The sequence below is a fragment of the Haliotis rufescens genome, unplaced genomic scaffold, assembly GCF_023055435.1.
Source record: "Haliotis rufescens isolate VD_foot unplaced genomic scaffold, xgHalRufe1.0.p SCAF_10, whole genome shotgun sequence".
NCBI classification, from domain to species: domain Eukaryota; kingdom Metazoa; phylum Mollusca; class Gastropoda; order Lepetellida; family Haliotidae; genus Haliotis; species Haliotis rufescens.
The window spans coordinates 39,428,482-39,453,625 of NW_025963780.1; the positions used below are offsets into that span (position 1 = coordinate 39,428,482).

Genomic DNA, 25,144 nt, shown 5'->3' on the forward strand with positions numbered 1-25,144 from the left:
CTGTGTATGTAGTGTTGCTAGTTTCTTGTATCCTATGTATGTAGGGATACTTGTTTATTGTATCCTGTGTATGTAGGGCTGCTTGTTTCTTCTATCCTGTGTATATAGGACTGCTTGTTTCTTCTATCCTGTGTATGTGGGGCTGCTTGTTTCTTCTATCCTGTGTATGTAGTGTTGCTAGTTTCTTGTATCCTGTGTATGTAGGGATACTTGTTTCTTGTATCCTGTGTATGTAGGGATACTTGTTTCTTCTATCCTGTGTATGTAGGGCTGCTTGTTTCTTCTATCCTGAGTATGTAGGGCTGCTTGTTTCTTCTATCCTGTGTATGTAGGGCTGCTTGTTTCTTCTGTCCTGTGTATGTAGGGCTGCTAGTTTCTTGTATCCTGTGTATGTAGGGATACCTGTTTCTTCTATCCTGTGTATGTAGGGCTGCTAGTTTCTTCTATCCTGTGTATGTAGGGCTGCTAGTTTCTTCTATCCTGTGTATGTAGGGCTGCTAGTCTCTTCTATCCTGTGTATGTAGCTACAGGGCTGCTAGTTTCTTCTATCCTGTGTATGTAGGGCTGCTAGTCTCTTCTATCCTGTGTATGTAGCTACAGGGCTGCTTGTTTCTTCTATCCTGTGTATGTAGGGCTGCTTGTTTCTTCTATCCTGTGTATATGGCTGCTAGTTTCTTGTATCCTGTGTATCTAGGGCTACTTGTTTCTTCTATCCTGTGTATGTAGGGCTACTTGTTTTTTCTATCCTGTGTATGTAGGGCTGCTTGTTTCTTCTATCCTGTTTATGTAGGGCTGCTAGTTTCTTCTATCCTGTGTATGTAGGGCTGCTAGTTTCTTCTATCCTGGGTATGTAGGGCTGCTTGTTCCTTCTATCCTGTGCATGTAGGGTGCTTGTTTCTTCTATCCTGTGTATGTAGGGCTGCTTGTTTCTTCTATCCTGTGTATGTAGGGCTGCTAGTTTCTTGTATCCTGTCTATGTAGGGCTGCTTGTTTCTTCTATCCTGTGTATGTAGGACTGCTTGTTTCTTCTACCCTGTGTATGTAGGGCTGCTTGTTTCTTCTATCCTGTGTATGTAGGGCTGCTTGTTTCTTCTGTCCTGTGTATGTAGGGCTGCTTGTTTCTTGTATCCTGTGTATGTAGTGCTGCTTGTTTCTTCTATCCTGAGTATGTAGGGCTGCTTGTTTCTTCTATCCTGTGTATGTAGGGTTGCTTGTTTCTTCTATCCTGTGTATGTAGGGCTGCTAGTTTCTTGTATCCTGTGTATGTAGGGATACCTGTTTCTTCTATCCTGTGTATGTAGGGCTGCTAGTTTCTTCTATCCTGTGTATGTAGGGCTGCTAGTTTCTTCTATCCTGTGTATGTAGGGCTGCTAGTCTCTTCTATCCTGTGTATGTAGGGCTGCTTGTTTCTTCTATCCTGTGTATCTAGGGCTACTTGTTTCTTCTATCCTGTGTATGTAGGGCTACTTGTTGTTTCTATCCTGTGTATGTAGGGCTGCTTGTTTCTTCTATCCTGTTTATGTAGGGCTGCTAGTTTCTTGTATCCTGTGTATGTAGGGCTACTTGTTTCTTCTATCTTGTGTATGTAGGGCTGCTTGTTTCGTCTATCCTGTGTATGTAGGGCTGCTTGTTTATTGTATCCTGTGCATGTAGGGCTCCTTGTTTATTGTATCCTGTGTATGTAGGGCTGCTAGTTTCTTGTATCCTGTGTATGTGTGGCTGCTAGTTTCTTGTATCCTGTGTATGTGGGGCTACTTGTTTTTTCTATCCTGTGTATGTAGGGCTGCTTGTTTCTTCTATCCTGTGTATGTAGGGCTGCTTGTTTCTTCTATCCTGGGTATGTAGGGCTGCTTGTTTCTTCTATCCTGTGTATGTAGGGCTGCTTGTTTCTTCTATCCTGTGTATGTAGGGCTGCTAGTTTCTTCTATCCTGTGTATGTAGGGCTACTTGTTACTTGTATCCTGTGTATGTAGGGCTGCTTGTTTCCTCTATGCTGTGTATGTAGGGCTGCTTGTTTCCTCTATGCTGTGTATGTATGGACGCATGCTCTTACCCAATGTATGCTTAAGGGGGCGCGTGCCAGCGTGCGTGGAGGAAAGTTAATGTTACACTCTATAAGGAAAAACTGTGACTTCTACACAATGCCCCTCTATTATCATACAAACGTGCATGGTTACAAAATTCCCACGTTTCATGACAATCGTTATTCTGTACATATACTGATATCATTGTGTATGTGCATTGTAATATTTATCTAACACACGTTCATTGATACCATCCCGCGATTGGGATACGATGACATGCATCAACCAAGTCAGTGATCCGGACCACCCGATCCCGTTTGTCGCTTCTTACGACAAGCATGGTCACCTTTTACCGCAAGCATGGGTTGCTGAAGACCTATTCTACCCCAGATCTTCACGGGTCAGCAAGCAGGCAAACAAGCAAGCAAACACGCACGCACGCAGTGTGGTATTCAGGAAGCTATGTCATTGAAAACAGTCAATTTAGAAATATATTGATAAAATCCTGTTTATATTTAAAATCAACCGTTAATAACATTCGAAGAACAATTAGCGCTCTGGCAGACTTTCTTATCTTTATTATCCTGCCTTGAATAGAGTCTGAAACAACGCCTATACACATTGTGAATTTATGAATAAATTGTCCGACATTGCTTTACAGTGTCCTTGTAGTCATTGTACCTTTTCCGTAGGCAGTTTATGCTGTCATTTTAGGTAGTTTCCAGTGCGATATGATGTCGGTGTATAAAGTGACACCTGCTCGTGGTAGTTTGTCACATACATATACATGTTTTGCCAATATCGCTGAGTGTAGGTTTCAGTTCCACGGCATTACGTCGCACTATGATATTCTGCACTGAACACAGGTTTTCAGTAAGTACCGTACAGCTAGGTGGTACTCAGAATCAAATCGGGTATTACATATCTCATGAAATAATGTTCAGCTCGTTGTATATCAACTGTTATTAGTTTTGGAAGGATAACTACCATGAAACGTCAGAAAATGAACACCCCTGTGCCTGAAGTTATTTATTTCCTGCCCAGTATTGATTCTGAAACGCCGCGTTCACGCAAGCACGCACGCACATACGCACGCACGCACGCGGTAACTGCTTCTTTGAAACTATAACGTAAATAACTTATGCAAACACATACTTTCTACTGGATTACTTCTTTACTTCTTCATATCTAAACACGTTCAGTCGGTTAATCGACATAACTGTGAAGATATTTGTGTCCGTAATGTTAAAACAATTCTGTCTCACAAACCGTGTTGTTTTAAAAGAGCTACTCTGTCTGCCAGCTCTCTCACAGCGAATATCAGTGTCACGGAGTATACTGTGTGTACAACGGATTCTCATGATTATCGAACGTGTTCTGTCGCTTTTATATATTCTCTTGCATTGACAAGTTATACCGTTTAGAAATAATACAGACATTTCATAAAAGCGGCTGACGTAGTTTCCTTACTGTGTTATCCACCTCGGTAAATACGATGAATCACGATTCAGATATTTCCATAATAGCTTCAAAGTGACAATATACCCTGTTTGTCAATGCTGGAACAGGGCAATACGGGTGAAGTGGGAAGGAGGAAAGTTTCTGGAGGAAACGTACTGATGAGATATGTGTCATGATAACGATGTTACTTTATTCTGCTCGGCATTTTATAGCTAAACTGACGATGTTTGGAAAGTATACCGATTAGTGCTCGCTGGTATTTTACTGTTGACTGATAACGTTCGCTTGCCATGCCACTGTTTTAATACTGTTATGTGCACGAATATAATGCCTCACTATTGCAAATGTTCTTCACAGGGTCATTTTATGCAGCATCGCCCAAACGCAGCAACTTGCGACGATCTGTCATTTGTTACGTTCTGTCGAACATTACTATTACCTAACCCACCTCCCATGAACTATGTATATTGTTTTCAATTATATTGTTTTATTCTCTATTACGAACGTACGTTTATATGGTTATCACACAACGGATGAGGTGTAGTTGTTTGTCATCCTGACATGAAGACAAAAAATAGCAAAGTCCACGTGCACCAGGGACATTGTACACAAGTGAAGGATGTTTGTGTATTTATGAACAATAAAAGCGACAATGCCATTTCCATAATCATGTGAGGGCTCTGAACTATATTATTAAAAGGGAAAAGTCTAACAGAGGAAAGCCTGTTCACAGAATATACACCTGGTCATTATCAGAACAGAAATAAGCGACTTGTAAAACTATAAACTTCCTGCACAGATATGATACAAGTTGGACTATAGCAGAGAACTCGAGCTCTAAGCAGAAAGTAAGGTTCTTAAAAGATTTTCTGAGTCATATAGACAAACAACAGTGGTCATTTGAAATCTTGGAATACAGAGAAGAAAAAGTAAATGGGAAAAAAACAACACTCAGAAGTTTTAAATTTGAGTCCGCTCCCAGCTCGTATTTTAAAAGTATTAAACGAAGAGACGAAATAAGTATTATTTCCAAGATCAGGTGTGGTTACCTTCCACACTTCATTGAAACCGGACGCTATGCCAAGCTACCCACCCCTTTGATGCAAAGGACATGTAAATACGGTACAAGCTGCTATGGTGCTCTTGAAGATAAGAAACATTTCCTCGCCGACCGTCATCTCTATTCTGACAGGATACGACCTAATTCGTGCTGCCGAATCTTTGAACCCTGACCTTACCCTATATGACTCTGCGCATAAATTATGTTACATAGCATAATACAACCTATAGTCTCTCCGTGCCAACATTATAAGACTACAGTATAACAGAAGAATACAGACTAAACTTCAGTCAAATTATGTTACATTCCATAAGGTGTTTATCTAGAGCCTCTCCTTGTCAAAATAGTAAGGTGAGGTGAGATGGGGTCTAATGTAACGTCCAAGATTTTTGCACTTACATAACGATGCGCACATGTGTATCACTGCGTACAGTTTAACATGATTACCCCACTCAGACAAAGTATACCGACTCCGATGCCTTGTTTTAGCCTCTTAAGCCGAGTGTCAGACAGGGTAACAAGACGTACCATTTTAAGACTGCAATAAAACAGATGAATGCAGACTAAAGTGATTTTATGAATGATTTAGTTACCTTTAACCGTGCTCGTGTCTCCATTTACGAATGCTTCAGGTTTTGTTTGTTGTCCGTGTGCAACGTCTATTAGGAGGGCTGTAACAGCTTGTTTTTGTTTACAATACAAATCTTACTACTCGATGTATCTGGATGACTGGAACTGTGGTGACATAGGAGCTAGAGGTCCCTTATATCCCCACATACCCCCACATACCCAGGATAGGAGTAAATTATATCCTCACATACCCGAGCGAAAGCTCGTCAGATACCACAACTATTCACGAGTTTCATAAAATTGGTATTACACGGGAGCTCGTTTAGTATTCTATATTTCTGACATACCCAGGATGGAAGTAAATTATATTCTGACATACCCAGGATGGAAGTAAATTATATTCTGACATACCCAGGATGGAAGTAAATTATATTCTGACATACCCAGGATGGAAGTAAATTATATTCTGACATACCCAGGATGAAAGTAAATTATATTCTGACATACCAAGGATGGAAGTAAATTATATTCTGACATACCCAGGATGAAAGTAAATTATATTCTGACATACCCAGGATGAAAGTAAATTATATTCTAACATGTGACAGTGAGATTTATATATCCACAGTAAGAAGTATATGTCCACCTTGAGATTCATATGTCCACTGTAAGAAGTATTTGCCCACAGTGAGATGTATATGTCCACAATAAGAAGCATATGTCCACAATGAGAAGTATATATCCACAGTAAGAAGTATATGTCCACTGTGAGATTCATATGTCCACAGTAAGAAGCATATGTCCACAGTGAAAAGTATATGTCCACAGTAAGAAGTATGTGCCCACAGTGAGACGTATATGTCCACAATAAGAAGTATATGTCCAGAATGGAAGGAAAATGGTAAAACTCGCGATAAAAGCAACATCTTTTTTGCTAGATACAAAGAAGCCAAACGGTTATTTAGAAAACAGCATCGGATCTCAAAACAAAAGCTGATAGATGATAGATACAAAGAAGTTTATGAAGCTGCTGAGGTTGATGGTCACGAATACTTCATGGTAGCTAAACGTTATCGTAAAAACAAAGGTCATACTCAAAAACTTGTCTATTCAGATAAATCATCTAATGACCCGAAGGATATATGTGATATGTTTGGTGAATATTACAGAAATCTAGCTGCCCCGGATATTGATCTGAAACATGATGTTCTATTTTCCTCTTACGTCAAACAACGTGTTAATGACCTTGAAAATGAGGTATTAGATAGCACTGATTCTTATGACAATAATGGTGTAGCTATAGCATCTCCCCTTTCAAAACCCTTCACTGCTGAAGAATTGATGGACACTGTCAAATCCCCGAAAACAGGTAAATCACCAGGGCATGACGGAATCTCAAACGAGCATATTAAAAAAGCAGGTAGATCTATTCATCACCATCTCATGGTTTTATTCAATGCAATTGTGCACTATGAATATATACCATGTGAGTACAACATAGGTCAAATCCTCCCAATCCATAAAGGTCATGGTAAAAGCAAGTCGGATCCTGCTAATTACAGGGGAATAACTATGACATCTGCTTTTGGTAAACTTTTGGAAAGGCTCATACTCAACAGAATCGAATCCTGGGTAACTAAAAACTGTAATTTCCCACATCTTCTCCAATTTGGCTTTCGCAAGAATGCAGGTGCAGACACTGCGGCCCTCACACTATTAGAAGCAATAGCATATTACAATGAAAGAAGTTCTCCAGTCTACTGTGCATTTCTAGATAATGAAAAAGACTTCAACAGGGTATGGCTAGATGGCCTTTTTCTAAAACTTTATGACCTTGGTATCACGGGTAAAACATGGCGAATACTACGTAGCTCTTATATGTCTATGTACTCCTATGTCAGCTTTGCAGGCTATAGATCAGACTTGTTTCATGTACGCCAAGGAGTTGGTCAAGGCAGAGTTATATCTGCTTGGCTCTTTACATTATATATAAATGATCTGTTATGCGAGCTGGAACGCTCTAAGCAAGGATTAAATCTGCCGTGGGCACATACTCCAGGCCAGCTCTTGGCAGATGATACAACACTATTTAGTAGCTCACCAAAAGGCCTTCAAGATCTTCTCAATGTTGTAAATCAGTATGCATATAATTGGCAGCTTAAGTACAATGTCACGAAAAGCGCTGTTCTAATATTTGATGTGCAGCGTAAATTTATCTGCTCTCAATCACTGTACTTGGGCAGTATGCGTGTTCCACTTCAGCAATCTATAATATATGCAGGTGTCAGGATTAGCTCTGATAAGTCTTCCTTAGAACGAACGCAATTAGCTTGTGAAAAGTTAAAAATGTTAATAAATAGTAATAATGATACTGGACTTAAGTTTGGAGGCATGAATCCAATCCCAGCAAAAAGGATCTGGGAACGAGGGATACTCCCATGCGGACTCTATGGATGTAATGTCTGGGGGCTATTAACCCTCAAAGAATACGATATGCTGGAAGTTATTCAACGTTATTTCAGTAGAAAAATACAGGGCCTTCCAAAATGTACATCAGGTACTGTTGCTGTGGACAACATGGGTTTGATATCTCTCCAATCCTTTATTGACAAACAGTCACTGTTACTACTTGGAAAACTATGCCGATCCAGTTACAGCTATATCTTTAAAAGGGTATTCATTACTCGCCTTGGGCAGTTTAGATACGAAATAGCGTTGGATAACCTCAAAAAACGATGTGCTTTGTCACCTGTATATAACATGCTCAGACTTGTCAAAAAATACAATCTTAATGCAGAAATAGAAGATTATCTAATTAAATGTAGCTTCCCAAGTAAAAAGGCATGGTCTGATATTGTTAAGGAAAGGATTATTTCTGCAGACCAGGAAGCTGTATGCTCTAAGCTGCTATCTAGACTTAACTTAAATAGATATGTTTCGCTACGTAATGATAAAGAACACAGACTCTGGCTACTTGCACTTGAACGTCCTGAACAGTTCCCAAACCTGTCTCATCTTGTACGGCTGGGATGCATAAATATAGAATCCAGGGAATGTCGATGTGGAATTGTAGCTCATGATATTATTAAGCATGTCTTTTTGTATTGTACATTGAATATGAATGACAGAAATGAACTATTTGAAATCATTTGTGATGTGATAGATGTCTCTACATTTGCAAGACTATGTAGTTAGGACGATGATATAATCCTGTCTGTACTACTAGGCGGTATGCCTGAGTGTGTTAGCTCTTTATCTCAAAGTCTATGGGGTGACCTTATGGTTATTGTGTCAAGACATTGTAGGAAATGGCTGTATCTGTTACAAAACAGTTATAAGAATGCTTGATTGTCATGCATTTTGTAGTTATCATTTCTAATAATATTGTTCAATTGTACTACTGTACAGCTCTGTAATTATACATAATATCATATATGATATGTATCTTCAATATCTGGAGGAAATAAAGAATATCTATGTCCACAATAAGAAGCATATGTCCACAATAAGAAGCATATGTCCAAAGTGATAAGTATATGTCCTCTGTAAGAAGTATTTGCCCACAGTGAGATGTACACTACTGCCTAAAAGTTCATTCCCCTAACACGCGTTGAGAACGCGTGTAACACGCATGTGACACGGGTGCTCAACGGGTTGCACACGCGATTCACACCCGTTGCACACCCGTGTCCAACGGGTGTGAATCGCGTGTGCAACCCGTTGCACACGCGTGTGCCACGCGTGTAACACGGGACCGGGTTCCAGTTGAAGTTGACAAATTTATCAAATGAATAGTGAAATAAAACAAAACAGTGAGATGTGAAATTTGAGTTAATGAGCGGCCATTGAGCTGTGTTCACCAGACCGTAAATACAAGGTCGGCCCATCTTAATTAGTGTTCGGTTGCTAGACTTTTATGGCATGAACCATTCCACTAGGGTCCAGTCTAGCCATTGTGGCTAGCCGACAGTAGAACAGTAGTGAATTTAGATGCGAGTTTATTGCTAAGAAACCCCCGTGTTGACACGATTGTCGCGGGTTGGTAAATGTTCGCCATTAATAAAATAATTGTTTGTGGATTGCGAACATATTCATTTGCCCACACGAGTCATTCCATTTGATTGCAAATATAACGTTTTTCGTTCGCCAAATTTATGCTTTAGACAGTTCAATTATGACATAGCCGTCACCACTACTAATGTCTTATTATTTCACGTAGGAATATGTCCCATTTCCCCACACCCAACTTTCTGTGTTGTATTTTGAAAAATAAATAAAAGAAGGTTTTGTGTGGGACACTTTTATACTAATTATAAGAGGATGTTGTAAATGAATATGAACAGCCATGCTGTCTGACAGTTGATAAAATTTGAGATCTTCACAATCACCGGGTGTGACCATGTAGACAGAATCTCGTTAGGGTTTGTGATTTTTACATTTGCCCAATTACCATAGTGAGTATTGCTGGGGATACCAAACGTAACAGTTTATTATTAGAGGTTGTGAGTACCTATACCACGTAGATAGGATATCTTTAGGATTTTAATCCTTCTTTGAGAGGCATTTAGAAGTTGGAGTACTACGTTAGGATAAGATTTATGGGTGACTTTAATCCTTTCTTTCTCTGTGGGTAATCCTTTCACGTTCATTTGAGGAAGTCACTCAACCAGGTCATGACAGGTCGTGAGTTTACTTACTAACTACTGTGAGCGTTTTTGGCATGACATCTTTTCTTGTATAAACATAGAAACGATGCTCACTCACTCACTGTTAATCTTCTGCAGTTTGCTGGCAAAGTGGGGATAAACCTCAGTGTCAAAGACGATCAAACTTAGTTCGAATCCTTGTTTATATGTGACATCTCCCAAATGGGGACATTTTCATAAACTTGGCAAGTGATGATGAATTTTAATATTAATATTATTATAGTTTATGAAATTGTTAATAAAACTTTAATAAAATTGTGCTTCACTCTCACGAAAAATATATTGCCTGTGAGTAAATTTATTTGTCACGTTACATCGGCATTTTTCAGTGATATTGGGACTACATGAAACATGGCTGGTTTTACATTTCTGATACAGGTGCTTGACTGACTGAGTAGTTCATGATCAATAAGATATGTTTAAATCAGTCAAGTTTGCAACAATAGATGAATAAGTTGATACATTTGGACCGCAGTTACCGATTAACAACTTAAGACATAGAGACAGGGAGGAGATATATAACCAAACCTATGATCCTGTTGAGACAGTTGACAGTTAGAACGTTGGATTAAACGACAGTAACTAATTTGAACATTCCCCAGTTATATCATAAAATACATCATAACCCATAACAGTCCGAGAGACAGCTTCCAGACATATACTAGTATTGAAGGGACAATCGCTTTTGACAGTTTAAAAATAAACTCACCTTAAGGTGCTTGGCAAATCAAAACTGACCTCCCTGAATATGTTTTTTAGGTTTGACAGCAACTATGCTTGTGGATTTCAGAGATAGACATGATTGGTTAGCTAGATGTTATTACAATAAGCGAAAATGTCTTAAAAGTCCACAGTTGGTTTAATAGTACAAAAAGTGTGTTATAGATCTATCAACGTTTTCTTTTATTGAACATAATATTTGCACTATATTGCTGTAAGCTGTAAATAATCTAGCCTCCCCATGTACGTAACTTACATATATTTATGTATGGCCAGAACAGCAAATAGAGTTCTGGTAGATAGGTACCTCGGAGATATAACGTGCGCTTTCCGACTTAAGCCTATCTCGCACACGGGGAAGCACTTGTACTATTAGGGTAAAAAAGGGTAATGATTAAATAAAGAAGTGCAATCTATTTTCTATATATATTTGTAGATATGAAGCATTCTAGTTAATTGTGGATGCACCGGGCAGACAGAATTGTGTTTATTTCCAGGCCATCCTGATCGTCGTTTACTACTATAAGGTGTATGGTTGGAGGCAAGATCAAAGGCGCCGCACAGCATTTATTAGATAACAGACGGGGTCGTCCGTTTCGCTTTGAACAACCACCCCACCTGTCTGTAGGAGTTATATAATCGGTGCGCAAATAATTGTGTCAAGTCCACTGCCGGGCTGATGCGGTGTCAGTGTCAGCGATGAACATGAATGCTCAAATTATAGACTTGTAGCACTCACAAGTTGCTTAGCCAAATTATTTGAAAAGTGTATATTCAATTCTCTGATAACAGGAAATATAACCTTAGGAAAAGATTCAACATACAAACAATCAAATGTAGAACACAGTCCTATGCTTATTATCATTTTTTCTGGATATGATCAACCTGCGGAACCCTCTATCCGATGAAGTAACTAATGCTCGCTCATTAAAAGAAATCAAATCCTTAATTAATCGTTCTGATGCAATTATTAATAATTTTGACTTCAAATATTTTCATAGATCATGCCAAATTGTCCACTGTCGCCTTAGGCTCGGCTGCAGTGACTTAAACGCTGATAAGTTTAGACGACATGTATCAGACATACCAGACTGCACTTGTGGATATCACCTTGAAGATGCAATTCACTTTTTCTATAACTGTTAAAAAATACGATAATATCAGAAACACTGTGTATTTCTACACACATGGGTTTGGTCTAAAAATTATATTACATGGCAGTAGTTAAGCAGTTCTACAAACATGACTCTTCTTAAATCAGTTCATGACATCATTGTCAAAAGCAAAAGGTTTGAGTAGCTTAAGTTTATGCATGTAGTAAAGGAAAACTGCATTACCTTATTTCAAAGACACCACTTGCTTGCTTTCATTTGTGCATTTTGTATGTTTATGTTCATCACTCTCTTATATATATCCAGCGGTTGTTAAGTTGTTACCTGGAGAGGTATTACATAAGCATGTTTTGCTTTTTTACCGATACAGATTTCTTTTGAAATAAAAATACGTTTAAGCCAACACAGCTAACGGTAAAACACATGATTGTAAACTATTCAAAAAGGGGCACTAATCTCTGGCTTCTTCTCGGGTGTCGGACTCAAACTCATTTATTCTTAGAATAACATGACATACAATTATCTACAATTTTTATTATGTACAATTTAATAAAAATAGGATACGTGGATACTAATACAATTTACCAATTGTATTGTACACATTGTTAAGGAATTTAGATAGGCCTTTAAGATTTCTTACACTGTTAGTGGTCATAATTTTCTTAAATGTTTGGAAACTTAAGATATTGCTTATTTAAGAGTTCATATCGCCGTTGGTGAAAAGCTTCACATCGGATGTAATGCAATTCATCTCCCACGGCGATAGAATCACAGAGTGGACACTGGTTGTCTTCCCTGGGAATGTTCAGCCATCGACCAGTTTCAACTGGTACTCCTTGGTTAGAAAGTTCTGACTTTTAGTATTGGGAGAAATATTGATTTTGAGAGCAGTAGATATTTCGCAAATGAAGGTTGATTCTTCAGGTAGCACGACCTTTGGATTTCCGCTTGGGCTTACTAGCTGCCGTGAGTCAATTTGCTCGTTAACGCAACCGAGCGTGACAAGAGACTGGGCTACCAGTCTGCAAGGACAGCTAAATAAACTTACGCATTTTTGAAAACTGATTGGTTACCCGTGATCTATGAAGATTTCAACAAAGGGCGCATGGTAATTAATTTCTTCAGCGTAAACAAACAGACAAATAACGGCGAAAGCTCATCGGATGTCGTCATTTGGAAATACGCCTGATTGTTACAGTTTGATAATAAAAAAGTATCCCTGAGTGAAAGCATTTGCGGATTTCGGATTGCGTGGATGATACAATTACTACTCCCTTGTTGTCATCCACATTTTCTGGTATAACCCTACACTTGTGTATTTGTCGTAATTCACTTGCTGCTCAGTTAATGAATTTATAACATGTATACTTAGTTGTAGCACAACTCAGATTACCCGATAAAGGTTCAAATTTGGTCTTTCTTGTACGTGGGGTAATTATTTAATCTAAATCCAGGTTTGAAGTGAGGTGGAATGTGAGTTATGCACGTCGCAGCCCAGCAAGTGATGTATGATCAGTTGCTTTACTTTTTTTGTAAATCAACTGATCATTCCCAGACATCAAAGGATCAACAGGAAATACGTTGATTGATTAATTACTGTTATCTTGCACAGTGGATACGTCAAAAGTAAGTGTTTACATGTGAAGGTAGGGTTACTAAACCTAGGGAATACTCATATCATGGCATGAAGTACAGATGTTAAAACAACATACAGTCAAGTCTCGTTAATCCGACACTCGTTAATCCGACGCTCGGCTTTATCCGACACAAATGATGGGAACCGATTGATTCAGCGCTATTTAGTCCCGTTAATCCGACATTCTCGCACTCCGACTCCGACACACCTAATTTGCAACGAATTACTGAAATCACTCATTAATCAGTCTCGTTAATCCGACACAGTGGTCAGCTTACTCCGTGGTCATCTGCCCGCGAGTACACAACCCCGTGTTTTGACACGCACCGGCTGCAGAGATTAACTTTAACAATTAACACTAGATGCCAGGATCATAAAGAATTTCAAGCTTTATTATAAGAAACAAATGAAATTACACCTCGACAATGTTGATGCTGAAGGACCATCGAATGTACTTTGTTCAAAGGGTAACCGATAATACACTGACTAGTTGTTCATTGTTATCTAACTCAATGTATGTTTTTAAGAACCGTGGACATTATAAAAATAGTTGTCACGTGGGCTTTCTCAGCTAACTTGGCACCTATGTGAAACAATTGAAACAAAATAAGTGATCAGTTAAGAAACAAACACGGGTTATACTATTCGATACATTTAAATAACGTTTAAAAACGATATATTTAAATATTTTAATATATTTCATATATATTCCAAATATTGTTTCCAAATATTGTTTCCAAATAATTATTATTAAAGTATTTGATTCTCACAAAGACATTTTACATCGAATAAGTATTTTTGTACAGCTGCAGACGCAATGGATATTGTTCATGTATGTTGATATTCCCGGATACATTATAACTTTGGTAGGTTGTTATAATGATATTTGCATTTTGTTTTCATTCATTCGCTGCAGCTTTGAACAGAATCATTCTTGTTCCTTTCCGTTTGGTTGGGAAGTTTTTCGATGCGCGATAGACGGTGTTTCACAAGTATTTTCTTTTGTAAGCGTGTATATGTTACAGTCAATGTGTAAAATATGATTCACTCAGGCAATTTATTAAATATCTAAATATTTCAGTCATTTTACAAATTGACTGAATAATCCATTCATTTATTTAACCGACTGACTAAAAATGATAAAGACGACCAAGAGAGCTTAAACACATCACAATATATTAATTATGCTAAGAAAAGAAGCCAAACAATACAGAACTGTACTTGGTGATGGTATTAAACATATTTGGAATTCGTTATCATATTAATAAAGATGGACATATTTTTCAGTTAATTTGTGAAATAAACTGAATATTTAGGCGTTTTAATACATTTCCTTAGTGAAATCTGTTTACATTTTGAATGTAAACATATACACACGGTAAAATAAGCAATGTTCAGTGAAATATTTACTCTGTGTTGCAAGTCAAAATAGTGTACACGAAGATTGCACAATTACTAAGCAAGTGACTTATCAAAACTGCATCACCATTACCGATGCTCCCCACAAATATACCTACATTTCAAAAACTGTATTTCATTTTTGTTGATCAGTGTGACCATACGTCCTTCTACTTTCAATTAAAATGCGCTTACGAATGGCGAGCACAGGTCGCGAACAAGTCTAGATTTCTGCTATATCATCCGGGTACTCACTGGGAAAATACAGTAATGCACAGGTAACAACTACTCCCGCGGAATTGCTTTAGATCAGTGCTCCTTTGTACGTTGAAATACTATATATTGTGAAAGACAAAATGATGTATCAAGGATCAAGTAGAAGATACATTGACCGTTGCGCTGGGAGTTTATTCAACAGACCGTGAAAATAACACTGCTGTATCTTATTATTTATTTTAGATGATGCAGGCAAAGCTCACTTCTCCTGGCGGCCATTATCAAACGGCCAGCTAAAACACAACCCCGCGCTTACGTCTACAGGTCTCTTCCTGTAGTACGGTAATTAGTATTCTCTCCCTCAAGTGTATCCTCAATGATATAACCCACCCTCATTAATTACATGCTGCTCTTTTCCAGCCTCACGGCTATGGAGCTGTGATAAAGAGTCCAAGTCATCATAAAGTAATCAGGGTCCAATAAAAACAATGCGCCGCCAAACCTCATACATATTATCACTGAAAGTCGTACTACAGACGGTTAATGTCAAATCACAATAAAAGCATTTCAATTGCAATAACATGTTCCAGGACCATGTATTCTCTTAATTAACACCATCGGATTTAGAAGCAATGGTCGTATAAAACAAAACAGATCTATTTAATCGCAACAGTATTCATGTTATTCCCACAAAATCACATAAAGAAAGGAGACATTAGGAAATACATGTGTATTATCATTTTTCGTCAGGATAACAAAATTTTCTCTCCTTGTTACCACCTCCAGGTTCAGCTTAAGACGGGTCCTCCTTTGGTCAAAAGTTTGTTCCCCCTCTAATGAGTGTGTCACGCGTTGCACACGAGTGGCGGACGGGGTGCACACCCGTGTGCAACGCGTTGCACACGGGTCTCACACGCGTGACCAACCCGATGCACACTGGTTGCGTAACGCGTTGCCCATGCGTGTAAGGGGAATGAACTTCTAGGCAGTAGTGTATATGTCCACAATAAGAAGCATATGTCCACAATGAGAAGTATATATCCACAGTAAGAAGTATATGTCCACTGTGAGATTCATATGTCCACAGTAAGAAGCATATGTCCACAGTGAAAAGTATATGTCCACAGTAAGAAGTATGTGCCCACAGTGAGAAGTATATGTCCACAATAAGAAGTATATGTCCACAGTGAGAAGTATATTGTCACAGTAAGAAGTATATGCCGGCAGTGAGATGTATATGTCCACAATAAGAAGTATATGTCCACAGTGAGAAGTATATCTCCACTGTAAGAAGTTTATGTCCATAGTAGGAAGTATATGCCGACAGTGAGATTGAGATGTCCACAGTAAGAAGCATATGTCCAAAGTGAGAGGTATACGTCCTCGGTAAGATTTATATGTCCACAGTAAGAAGTGCATGTCCAGAGTGAGAAGTATCTGTCCACAGTAAGAAGTGTATGTCCACTGTGAGAAGTGCATGTCCACAGTGAAAAGTATATGTCCACAGTAAGAAGTATATGTCCACAGTGCGAAGTGTATGTCCACAGCGAGAAGTATATGTCCACAGTAAGAAGTGTATGTCCACTGTGAGAAGTATCTGTCCACTGTAAGAAGTTTATGTCTATAGTAAGAAGTATATGCCGGCAGTGCGATTTATATGTCCACAGTAAGAAGTATATGCCGACAGTGAGATTTATATGTCCACAGTTAGAAGTATATGTCCAAAGTGAGAGGTATATGTCCACAGTAAGAAGTATATGTCGACAGTGAGAAGTATATGTCCACAGTGAGAAGTGCATGTCCACAGTAAGAAGTATGTGCCCACAGCGAGAAGTATATGTCTACAGTAAGAAGTGTATGTCCACAATGAAAAGTATATGTCCACAGTAAGAAGTATGTGCCCACAGCGAGAAGTATATGTCCACTGTAAGAAGTTTATGTCTATAGTAAGAAGTATATGCCGACAGTGAGATTTATATGTCCACAGTAAGAAGTATATGCCGACAGTGAGATTTATATGTCCACAGTAAGAAGTATATGTCCAAAGTGAGTGGTATATGTCCACAGTAAGAAGTTTATTTCCACAGTGAGAAGTATATGTCCACAGTGAGAAGTGCATGTCCACAGTGAGAAGTATATGTCCACAGTAAGAAGTATATGTCCACAGTGAGAAGTGTATTTCCACAGCGAGAAGTATATGTCCACAGTAAGAAGTATATGTCCACAGTAAGAAGTATATGTCCACAGTAAGAAGTATATGTCCACAGTAAGAAGTATAAGTCCACAGTGAAAAGTATATGTCCACAGTAAGAAGTATATGTCCACAGTGAGAAGTATATGTCCACAGTGAGAAGTGCATGTCCACAGCGAGAAGTATATGTCCACAGTAAGAAGTATATGTCCACAGTGAGAAGTGTATGTCCACAGCGAGAAGTATATGTCCACAGTAAGAAGTGTGCGTCCACAGCGAGAAGTATATGTCGACAGTAAGAAGTATATGTCCACTGTGAGAAGTATCTGTCCACAGTAAGAAGTGTATGTCCACAGCGAGAAGTATATGTCCACAGTAAGAAGTATATGTCCACAGCGAGAAGTATATGTCCACAGTAAGAAGTATATGTCCACAGTAAGAAGTATGTGTCCACAGTAAGAAGTATATGTCCACTGGGAGAAGTATCTGTCCACAGTAAAAAGTATATGTCCACAGTAAGAAGTATATGTCCACTGGGAGAAGTATATGTCCACAGTAAGAAGTATATGTCCACAGTAAGAAGTATATGTCCACAGTAAGAAGTATCTGTCCACAGTAAGAAGTATATGTCCACAGTGAGAAGTGTACGTCCACAGCGAGAAGTATATGTCCACAGTAAGAAGTATATGTCCACTGTGAGAAGTATCTGTCCACAGTAAGAAGTATATGTCCACAGTGAGAAGTGTATTTCCACAGTGAGAAGTGCATGTCCACAGCGAGAAGTATATGTCCACAGTAAGAAGTATATGTCCACAGTGAGAAGTGTATGTCCACAGCGAGAAGTATATGTCCACAGTAAGAAGTGTATGTCCACAGCGAGAAGTATATGTCGACAGTAAGAAGTATATGTCCACAGTGAGAAGTGCATGTCCACAGTAAGAAGTATGTGCCCACAGCGAGAAGTATATGTCTACAGTGAGAAGTGTATGTCCACAGCGAGAAGTATATGTCCACAGTAAGAAGTGTATGTCCACAGCGAGAAGTATATGTCGACAGTAAGAAGTATATGTCCACTGTGAGAAGTATCTGTCCACAGTAAGAAGTGTATGTCCACAGCGAGAAGTATATGTCCACAGTAAGAAGTATATGTCCACAGCGAGAAGTATATGTCCACAGTAAGAAGTATATGTCCACAGTAAGAAGTATGTGTCCACAGTAAGAAGTATATGTCCACTGGGAGAAGTGCATGTCCACAGCGAGAAGTATATGTCCACAGTAAGAAGTATATGTCCACAGTGAGAAGTGTATTTCCACAGCGAGAAGTATATGTCCACAGTAAGAAGTATATGTCCACAGTAAGAAGTATATGTCCACAGTAAGAAGTATAGGTCCACAGTGAAAAGTATATGTCCACAGTAAGAAGTATATGTCCACAGTGAGAAGTATATGTCCACAGTGAGAAGTGCATGTCCACAGCGAGAAGTATATGTCCACAGTAAGAAGTATATGTCCACAGTGAGAAGTGTATGTCCACAGCGAGAAGTATATGTCCACAGTAAGAAGTGTATGTCCACAGCGAGAAGTATATGTCGACAGTAAGAAGTATATGTCCACTGTGAGAAGTATCTGTCCACAGTAAGAAGTGTATGTCCACAGCGAGAAGTATATGTCCACAGTAAGAAGTATATGTCCACAGCGAGAAGTATATGTCCACAGTAAGAAGTATATGTCCACAGTAAGAAGTATGTGTCCACAGTAAGAAGTATATGGCCACAGTGAGAAGTATCTGTCCACAGTAAAAAGTATATGTCCACAGTAAGAAGTATATGTCCACAGTAAGAAGTATGTGCCCACAGCGAGAAGTATATGTCCACTGTAAGAAGTTTATGTCTATAGTAAGAAGTATATGCCGACAGTGAGATTTATATGTCCACAGTAAGAAGTATATGCCGACAGTGAGATTTATATGTCCACAGTAAGAAGTATATGTCCAAAGTGAGAGGTATATGTCCACAGTAAGAAGTTTATTTCCACAGTGAGAAGTATATGTCCACAGTGAGAAGTGCATGTCCACAGCGATAAGTATATGTCCACAGTAAGAAGTATATGTCCACAGTGAGAAGTGTATTTCCACAGCGAGAAGTATATGTCCACAGTAAGAAGTATATGTCCACAGTAAGAAGTATATGTCCACAGTAAGAAGTATATGTCCACAGTAAGAAGTATAAGTCCACAGTGAAAAGTATATGTCCACAGTAAGAAGTATATGTCCACAGTGAGAAGTATATGTCCACAGTGAGAAGTGCATGTCCACAGCGAGAAGTATATGTCCACAGTAAGAAGTATATGTCCACAGTGAGAAGTGTATGTCCACAGCGAGAAGTATATGTCCACAGTAAGAAGTGTGCGTCCACAGCGAGAAGTATATGTCCACAGTAAGAAGTATATGTCCACTGTGAGAAGTATCTGTCCACAGTAAGAAGTATATGTCCACAGTAAGAAGTATATGTCCACAGTGAGAAGTATATGTCCACAGTGAGAAGTGCATGTCCACAGCGAGAAGTATATGTCCACAGTAAGAAGTATATGTCCACAGTGAGAAGTGTATGTCCACAGCGAGAAGTATATGTCCACAGTAAGAAGTGTGCGTCCACAGCGAGAAGTATATGTCGACAGTAAGAAGTATATGTCCACTGTGAGAAGTATCTGTCCACAGTAAGAAGTATATGTCCACAGTAAGAAGTATATGTCCACAGTAAGAAGTATCTGTCCACAGTAAGAAGTATATGTCCACAGTGAGAAGTGTACGTCCACAGCGAGAAGTATCTGTCCACAGTAAGAAGTATGTGTCCACAGTAAGAAGTATATGGCCACTGGGAGAAGTATCTGTCCACAGTAAAAAGTATATGTCCACAGTAAGAAGTATATGTCCACAGTAAGAAGTATGTGCCCACAGCGAGAAGTATATGTCCACTGTAAGAAGTTTATGTCTATAGTAAGAAGTATATGCCGACAGTGAGATTTATATGTCCACAGTAAGAAGTATATGCCGACAGTGAGATTTATATGTCCACAGTAAGAAGTATATGTCCAAAGTGAGAGGTATATGTCCACAGTAAGAAGTTTATTTCCACAGTGAGAAGTATATGTCCACAGTGAGAAGTGCATGTCCACAGCGATAAGTATATGTCCACAGTAAGAAGTATATGTCCACAGTGAGAAGTGTATTTCCACAGCGAGAAGTATATGTCCACAGTAAGAAGTATATGTCCACAGTAAGAAGTATATGTCCACAGTAAGAAGTATAAGTCCACAGTGAAAAGTATATGTCCACAGTAAGAAGTATATGTCCACAGTGAGAAGTATATGTCCACAGTGAGAAGTGCATGTCCACAGCGAGAAGTATATGTCCACAGTAAGAAGTATATGTCCACAGTGAGAAGTGTATGTCCACAGCGAGAAGTATATGTCCACAGTAAGAAGTGTGCGTCCACAGCGAGAAGTATATGTCGACAGTAAGAAGTATATGTCCACTGTGAGAAGTATCTGTCCACAGTAAGAAGTATATGTCCACAGTAAGAAGTATATGTCCACAGTAAGAAGTATCTGTCCACAGTAAGAAGTATATGTCCACAGTGAGAAGTGTACGTCCACAGCGAGAAGTATCTGTCCACAGTAAGAAGTATATGTCCACAGTGAGAAGTGTACGTCCACAGCGAGAAGTATATGTCCACAGTAAGAAGTATATGTCCACTGTGAGAAGTATCTGTCCACAGTAAGAAGTATATGTCCACAGTGAGAAGTGTATTTCCACAGTGAGAAGTGCATGTCCACAGCGAGAAGTATATGTCCACAGTAAGAAGTATATGTCCACAGTGAGAAGTGTATTTCCACAGCGAGAAGTATATGTCCACAGTAAGAAGTATATGTCCACAGTAAGAAGTATATGTCCACAGTAAGAAGTATAGGTCCACAGTGAAAAGTATATGTCCACAGTAAGAAGTATATGTCCACAGTGAGAAGTATATGTCCACAGTGAGAAGTGCATGTCCACAGCGAGAAGTATATGTCCACAGTAAGAAGTATATGTCCACAGTGAGAAGTATATGTCCACAGCGAGAAGTATATGTCCACAGTAAGAAGTGTATGTCCACAGCGAGAAGTATATGTCGACAGTAAGAAGTATATGTCCACTGTGAGAAGTATCTGTCCACAGTAAGAAGTGTATGTCCACAGCGAGAAGTATATGTCCACAGTAAGAAGTATATGTCCACAGCGAGAAGTATATGTCCACAGTAAGAAGTATATGTCCACAGTAAGAAGTATGTGTCCACAGTAAGAAGTATATGGCCACTGGGAGAAGTATCTGTCCACAGTAAAAAGTATATGTCCACAGTAAGAAGTATATGTCCACAATAAGAAGTATATGTCCACTGGGAGAAGTATATGTCCACAGTAAGAAGTATATGTCCACAGTAAGAAGTATATGTCCACAGTAAGAAGTATCTGTCCACAGTAAGAAGTATATGTCCACAGTGAGAAGTGTACGTCCACAGCGAGAAGTATATGTCCACAGTGAGAAGTATATGTCCACAGTGATAAGTATATGTCCACAGTAAGAAGTATATGTCCACTGTGAGAAGTATCTGTCCACAGTAAGAAGTATATGTCCACAGCGAGAAGGATATGTCCACAGTAAGAAGTGCATGTCCGCAGCGAGAAGTATATGTCCACAGTAAGAAGTATATGTCCACAGTGAGAAGTATATGTCCACAATAAGAAGTATATGTCCACAGTAAGAAGTATATGTCCACAGTGGGAATTATGTCCACAGTGAGAAGTATTTATCCACAGTGAAAAGCATATGCCTACATTGAGAACTGTATTTCATCAATGAGATTTATATGTCCACAGTCAGAAGTTTTGCAACTTCAATATAAGACCAAGTCTTTTGCACTTTTGTTTTTCAATGTTATCTCCATTCACCTCTATGTAATCCGCAGATTGGCCCCCTAACCACGTCTCTGTGGCAGCCTTTATGTCCTCGTCATCCTGGAAGCGTCTTCCGCGTAGGGCAGATTTATTTTGCCGGAAGAGAAAATAGTAACTGGGGGGCTAAGTCTGGGCTGTAGGGTGGGTGATTTAACTGTTCGAACCCAGACTAAGCCCCCAGCGACTATTTCCTGTTCCGGCAGAGGTTAGAGGGCCAATCTGCGGATTTCTATAAAAGTGATATTAAAAGTTTGAAGGACAAATGGAATAAGTGCATTGAGGTGAATGGAGATTACAGTAAACTACGGGTATAACGAACACGCTTATAACGAACTGACGGATATAACGAACTAACTTATATATATGCTTATAACGAAATACGGTTATAACGAATTAAAATAGTAGTCCCTTTGAGTTCGTTATAACCGTAGTTTACTGTATATTGAAAAATAAAAGTGCAAAAGATATTCTGCGACTTGGTCTTATATTGAAGTTGCAAAACCTATTGAACGCCCCTCGTGTATATCCACATTGAAAACTGTATTTCAACAGTGAGATTTATATGTCCAAAGTGAGAAGTATATGTCCACAATAAGAAGTATATGTCCATACCAGAAACCAACTATTAAGAAAAAGACCGCTTGATGAATTTAAAATTTCAAACTTTTTTAGGTACAATTGAGCATGCTCTTTAAACAAAGATTTGAATGAACGGTACACGACCAGCTCAAAAGTTGTTTGATCAGACCTATAGCATTCAAGTTTTCAGAACAGCTTTCAAAGAGCTCTATGGTTGAAACATGGAGGACTTAACAAAATGATGCATGTCCCTATCACTTTTATTTATCTGATAGGGTAAGAGCCCATCTACTCCCATACAGAGAAGATATGTGTACCAGATAACCTAACACGTGAAAACATCAAACTCGACAGTCGGTCATGAGGTCAAAATATTTTATAATACCATCACAAAAAGGAGAGCGAAATTATCCATATGTAAACAGGTTGGTTGAAAGGCATTCTGTGGATTCAAATGTGCATCTTTTCCCTGCTATGTTTTAGGTAATGTACAAAGTGCAAGCTTTGACAGGTTGCAAAATACCACAGGCAGCACTAAGGGTTTTCAGAGAGGAATACTTGAGGCACATGACAAAATTATAGTCGCGATTTAGGACAGGCAGAATGATAGTAGATATGGCTACTGATTCCGCTTGGCTAGGCTTCGTGCCCTCGCAAAATTGTTTCGAAATTATATCTCAAAAGTCGCCCAAACATATAAAATGCCTGAGCTACGTCACAGTTAGACACTGATTTTCAGTATATTAGACTGTTCTTTTGATAATGATAGCAATTATCCCTGTAATTAATCCAGATTCCCGAGGGTTAATTCTGACTCGATCGCCTAATGACGAGGGCGACGCCATGTTTGTTCATAAACAGTGAAAGTAGTCCCTACTTTCCTTTGATATTTGCATCTCTATCCGCATATGACCCAAACGGATATCGTTTTTATCCGTTGGCTTTATCCTGCCGAGAAACCTACCCATTATATGATAAAAAGTATTATCATACATGTGGAGCTCACAAAACATGCAGATGTTTAAACTCAGTTTACGTTTGTAGTAGCTGACGTCAAGGTTAAAGAGGGATGTGGCAATTTAAGGTTATATACTCATTCAAGTCATTCAAGGAGCTCAAGGATCTGAACTCATACAGCTATTTTGCCAAGTTACCCTGCTTTGTCATTATGGAATTTGTTCGCGTGATCACCCTGTTCATCAGCCGACGAACGTCACCAAATACTACGTCAAGCCTTAAAATGCATAACGAGAGGCTGGGACTCTCAACTGCTCCTTTTAATATGGATGTATGTAGGACGGCGCATCTGTACAAACTGTCTAATCTAATCTGATTTTCAAGAAACGCAAGCGATGAATTCACTCGAAAATTCGTGCATTTGAAGATAGTTTGCTTGGATTAGTCCGTGGGTTGATGTAGTTGGCTTTGATTAAATGCAGGACATGCGGACAAATACTTGACATCGAGAGGGTATACGCCTCACATTACTACGCTCATCCCGATGAGATAATGCTTTCGCTCGTTACATTTGTTAAGAGACAAACGTTTGTTTGATAATAATGAAATTAAACAAGCGTTTCATTGAATTTACAATGTCATAATAACAGAACAGTCCACTATGTCCCATTATTTGATTGTAGTGAATGAATCGCATTTCTGAAAGTCGCTTACCCAGACCACTGGACGCTGAAGTTGACAAGTACTCCCAGAAGGACAACCAAGAGAAGGAAGTGTATCTTCATTCTACACAAGCTGCCCTCAACACCCCCGATACGTCGGACGCTAACACTGTTGTATCAACAGACTGTTGAATAGAGTGCGGCTATATACCGACTGTAGAGAGGCGAGTGTGGGTACTTTTTATACGAGAAACTCCATGACGTATATTACTGTGTCGTTCGGAAGCTGAATTGAGGAAGTTCTTATTGAATAAGAGGTCTTTATTTGATCAGGTTGACTACACCTAGATTGCTGTTGAACGCAGCTTTTATTGAACAAGTGGTATTGTACTGCGGTAGAAATCATGTGTTGTGTCTTCAGCGTTTCTAACAACATGTCGTCCAAGGCGCCACGATTCGCTGTGCTGAGTTGTGTCCCTTGGGCACGCCAGAAACCTATGATTGTGGGTTCGAATCCCGGTTCGCCCCGATTGTGTTTCTAGGTTTGTCAGCTCCATACCCGTGCTAGTGGGTTTCACCGAAGTGGTAAACGTCTGAGACTACTTCTGGAATCTAGGGGTGCGTTGCAAAGCGTCAATCGCTTGCAAGCGATGTACAGCGATTCGCCTAACAACAGTGCGCTAACTTTCCGCCGCTAACAAGCGAAACAATCGCTGGCTGAGGTCGCTTCGTTGTCTAACCAAAATGGCGGCTGACTTTGACCGCGGAAGAAGAAATTCTTGACTGGATCAACGAGGAAATGCGCAAAGGCAGCTGACACCCCATCATCCTCGGCCAGATCCACATCTTCAAGGTCGTAA

At 39.2% G+C, this 25,144-nt stretch overlaps 1 protein-coding gene across 1 annotated transcript in view; it reads right to left on the bottom strand.

Moving 5' to 3' along the window:
• Positions 1-24,463, bottom strand: part of LOC124142642 — a 70,435-nt gene extending 45,972 nt beyond the window's left edge. The window contains exon 1 of the mRNA XM_048390465.1: positions 24,337-24,463. The gene's annotated coding sequence lies outside the window, so the exon portion shown is untranslated. The remainder of the gene's footprint in view (positions 1-24,336) is intronic.
• Between the last annotated feature and the right edge of the window lie 681 nt (positions 24,464-25,144).